Source organism: Montipora foliosa, chromosome 11 (genome assembly GCF_036669935.1).
Source record: "Montipora foliosa isolate CH-2021 chromosome 11, ASM3666993v2, whole genome shotgun sequence".
NCBI lineage: Eukaryota > Metazoa > Cnidaria > Anthozoa > Scleractinia > Acroporidae > Montipora > Montipora foliosa.
The window spans coordinates 43343465-43348452 of NC_090879.1; positions in this window are offsets into that span (position 1 = coordinate 43343465).

Below are 4988 nucleotides of genomic sequence, written 5' to 3' on the forward strand. Positions count from 1 at the left end.
CGACCCCCTGCAGCGTACGCCAAACCAAAAGCGGATGTTACTGCAAAGGTACGATTTCCAGATGACCAATTTGACGACAGAACCCTCCCTGCCTCCTCTGAGATCAACCCACTAGTCCCTGATGTGTCATTAAGGGCGCGTTTTTTTGGGACCATTACGGAATAGGAATACTCTGAATAGACGGTAATCGTGTTCTTTTGGAACCAGTTCGGCAGATGCGTTCTTTTGGGAATTGGTATTCCGTGTTTTCTGTTCTTCGTAAACCGGAATAAGAACAACTGGAATAGCCCCAAAAGAATGCACCTTAAGTTTTATAAGCGATTTCAACATTCCGGAAGTCAAGCTCGCGTCTGCTGCTGATTTCAACCAGGTGGAGGAGTACGAAAGCGATTCTGAAATCAGCGATGTTGATACGGATAGTGACTCAGAGGATCTTATCATTAGTAAGCCAGTAGTAACAACGTCCGGAAGGCAAGTCAAGGTGTGGACACGGTTTGATGTCTAGGCAAAAAAAGGTACCCGAGGCAAGCTAGACTAAGCATTGAAGGATTTTGAGGCGTCAAGCATGGCTATATTTTGAAACAATTTAACAGGCATATAAGACCATATGGGGACAAACAGAACAAGTAAATGTAAGAATGTATGACGTTAGTTCAGTTGTATGGCCTTGTATTGAATCATTTTTCGTAGTTCACAGTTCTATACGTAAAATAATATTAGAAGTGGTATGATCTATCAAATGTTAAAATTCTTCAAAAGAATAACTTATTTAAGGAGGAGATGATCATAAGACCTTTATTTTGCTCTAAAGTTTATTAATATTTAACTCATTACAACCAAAAAAAAAATTGATTTTGAACTTTTTTGTCAACCGTAACTGAAAAAAATTAACCGATAGCCGTAAAAGAGCCAAAATTTTAGCCGATAACCGTAAATGCCACCACCCCATTGAGACCCTCGAAAAGGAGTCAGTTCTAGGTGTGGATAAGGATCATGTCACCTCTTACCCGAGGAAACTTTTCGCCAAGCTCACTTTAAACCGCGCAAATGTACAATTTCAGCTAGACTGTGGAGCTACCTCTATTGTGACATTTTCAAGGACCCAGATTGTATTAAGTTGGAAAAATCGGCATCCACAGTGACCCTGATCATGTTCAACAACACTGAAACTAAAGCTGTGGGTAAACTTGTGACCACGACAACTAATCCAAGAAACCAGAAACAATAGTCTTGTATGTGATTGTAAGCGAAGGTTTGAAACTTCTGTTAGGTGTCCATGCGATTCAGCGACTAGAGCTTAAAACAGTGAACACACATAACATTGTCAGTGGACTCCTCTCGTTCGGGACAAGTAGATGTCCCACGCCTTACCCAGTTGTACCAAGACGTGTTCTGTAGTAAGGCACTCCTGACAGATGCTCTGCACTTAAAGGTTGACAAAAGCATTTCCCCAGTCAAAATGCCAGTTCGTAAGGTTCCACTTTCACTCCAAGAGCCCCTTAGAGGAGAAACTGGCCGACTTGTGAAACTTGATATTCTTACCCCAGTTGACACACCAACTGATTGAATCTCTTCTATGGTCGTCGTTCAGAAAAGCAATGGTAAATTAAGGCTCTGCATTGACCCTAAGTACCTATACAAAGCTCTACAGAGGAATCACTACCCTCTTCCAGTTATAAACAACCTTCTGCCTCGTTTATCCCAAGCCAAAGTCTTCAGTGTGGTCGATGCAAAGAACGGCTTCTGGCATGTCCCTCTTGCCCCCTAAAGCAGTTACCTGTCCACCTCTACCACACCCTAGGTTCGTAACCGTTGGAAGCGAATGCTATTTGGCATATCCCCCGCACCTGAAGAATTCCAAGGGCAACTTGACAATGCGCTAGTAGGACTACAAGGAGTAGAGCCATTTTTTTTTCGCTGATGCACTTGTTTTCGACTCTGGAAATACGCAACGGGAAGCAGTGAAGAATCACGACGAAATATTGGTTGCTCTTTTTGACCGCTGTAGATGTAACGTGCGATCAGGCGTACTTTTCTTTAGACAGGGCGGAAAAGGTACGTCTGATACAATTTCTCAACGAGTTGTCTGCCGCCCACCTGTCAAGGGTGATGTTATCATGTGTCATGCTATAAATGTGAGCCAATCAGATTTTACCGGAAATTACCAGCACGTTGCGATTTATGGAAAGACGCGACGAAAACAAAATAGAACTCTAGCTGGAATGTCTGCGGAATCAGACTTTATGCATGCAATCAAAGGTATTTCTACAAATTCCGTTTGACAGTTGGTGTGGTTTCTCTGTTCAAACCATCAAGGAAAAAAGAATTTCAAGGTAAAATCGGAGAAAAAGACGAATACTTCCTGTTATCATTAGGCGTAATCAGCAGTACAATGAACTTTATTTGAACTTGATTATTTGAGGTGACAATAAAAGATGCTAATATCACTGTAATATGAGGAAAATGTCTAGTTTTCCAGCAGCAACTACTCAACTATCATTTTGTGAGAAGTGCCACTAAACCATTGTTCAGCACTCCCGTAAACGAGGTCGAATTTCTCTGTCAAGCTCGGCTAATTACCCGAATGTGGCAGCAATAAAGTTCTATTCTGTTCTTTTTGGAAGTTTGTTGCTTCCGAATATATTCCAAAGGACTTACCACAACTACAAACGTTTTCGAGTCGGTGGAAGTGGAACGATGCATTTTTTCTAGAATGTTCGGGACTGTAAATAATAGTATTGCCAAATCCCGTAGGAAGTACAACTATAATGTCTTCTTTCCGACAAACCATTCTTCAGATGCACTCTCTCTGCCCTTCCTTTAAAGATTTTTGAAAAAAATCTGAAGTCGATGCAACAGCAGCTGTAAACAGAGCCTAAACATCATTCCTGTTCAAATCCTTCTCGGCAGCCATAATATGATCAGTTGTTAACCGATCTTTTTGCAATTCTTTAACCAATCGAAGAGAGGCTCCAAGAGCTCAAACTACCTGCAAACGTTTGCTCCTAACCTGTCCGAGGTAACAGCACCCCTGCGGGAACTACTCAAAGAAACCTCCCTATTCAAGTGAGACGAGCAATGAGAAGGTCATTGTTTTCACAAACTGAAACAGGTCTTATCTTCACCGCCAGTAATCAAGTACCTCAATCCACCGGAGAATCCCCTGTTTAGTCTACAATTTAATGAACAAACTTGGACGTGTCGTTTTCCTTTGTTTTTATTTGTTTGAACAATTCGTACCATTTTACATAAGGCCATCGGCATTTGGTCACATGATCACAGTGAGTGCTCACAAATAGGCCACTTGCACTAAGAGGTCACGTGACCAATGCTTCTCTTAAACAGTGAGTTGTAATCTTGCTGTTGCCAAAAATTGACAAAACACATAAAAAGTATCTTACACGCGAAATTTGAGAGGAAACGCATTTAAGGGAGATATTTTATGGTACTTTGATTTTTCAACAAAGTAGCATGATTTGTCTTGGCCACCATGTTGGAGGGCATACTCTTGCCCTCCAACATGGCGGCCAAAACTACGTTTTGCTTATATCTCGTTAAATGTTTGATAGTTGAGTTCAGATGTGCCATAAACGTTACCACATCATCTTTTCAACATTTTCCTTGAACTTCAAGTGCAAAATTTGTGTCAGAAAGCGGTAATTCATATTTTAAAAGCTCAAGTTTTGGTCACGTGACCAGCTACGGACTTTCTCATTTTAAGCAAATGGTGCGGGTTTGAAAAACCAAATCACTATTATTTTGTTTAAGAAATGACCCACTAAAGTGTTTCGAAGGCAAAATCATGTAACTTTCATTTTCATAAAAACGATGTCACATGACCTCTTAGTGCAAGTGGCCTATTGTAGCGTATCTTGTCCTTCAAAGCGTTTTCTGTCCGATATCCTGCACAGAATGTAAGTTGTATCGTCTGTGGTTTTTTTATTAGTTGTTCTTTAAGTTTATTTGTCATTTAATTTTATTCTTTCTTAGTTTTCACCGTTCATGACGAGTCAAAATAGCTTTCGATGCCACGAGGTTGTGATGTTTATACGAGTAGAAATTAAAGCTTACAAACGTCAATTATAACGCGTCGAATTATTGTGCGGACACAACATCGTGAAAAATTCTTTTGAAATCAGACGAGAAATAGAATAGGATCTGTTTTACCTGGATTCCGTGAGACACGAAAGCTTCGAGTGGAATGGATGTAATCAGTGGATTGGATTGCGGGATAGTGGATGGAGGAACAGACAAACATGATCCGGGTTTGGAGATAAATTTAGTTAATGCTGGAATCAACCTGCCGGTTTACGCTAGCCAAGATTTACCCCTGGATATTGGTATCACAGCCTCTACACTTCCTTTTGTGGTTAACCCACCTCCAACACAAAGAGCATTCGAAGGATACTCACTCCGTAAGGATCCTCCTCCAAATACACAGATTGATTTCAGCGAAGTTGCTCGCCAACGAGAAATAAGTGAGAAACAGAGGCTTGCTTCTTCCTGGAATAACGTTGCCAATCATGTTGAGGCTGAGACACAGCAACTGCGCACTTGTCTTTACTTAAATTGGGACCCTGCATCAGCTCGTAAGAGGGTAGATAGTTTGAATGTTGCTTGGAAATCCTTTGAGGCCACACATGCGAAGTAAGTGCCAGGCATACAGGAAAGGAAGCGCCTGCAACAAGTTGAGCAAAGGTTTAAGTCCCTCCAAGAGTCAATGAATGATTTAATCAAAGAATGTGAAAGGCAGGTGAAATTTGAACAAGAAACCCAAAAATGTGATGATGGAATCTCTGTAAGTGGAAAATCGCGCCAGAGCTCAACTTCTTCAAAGACCACCTCATTTAGGAAGGAAAAGTTACGAGCAGCACTTTTGGCAAAGAAGAAATTGGAGCTAGCCCAGAGAAGAGCTGAGGAGGAAGCTGAATTAGCCATACAGAATGCAATGAGAGAACTGAGACGATTGGAGGATGAGGCTGTTTTAG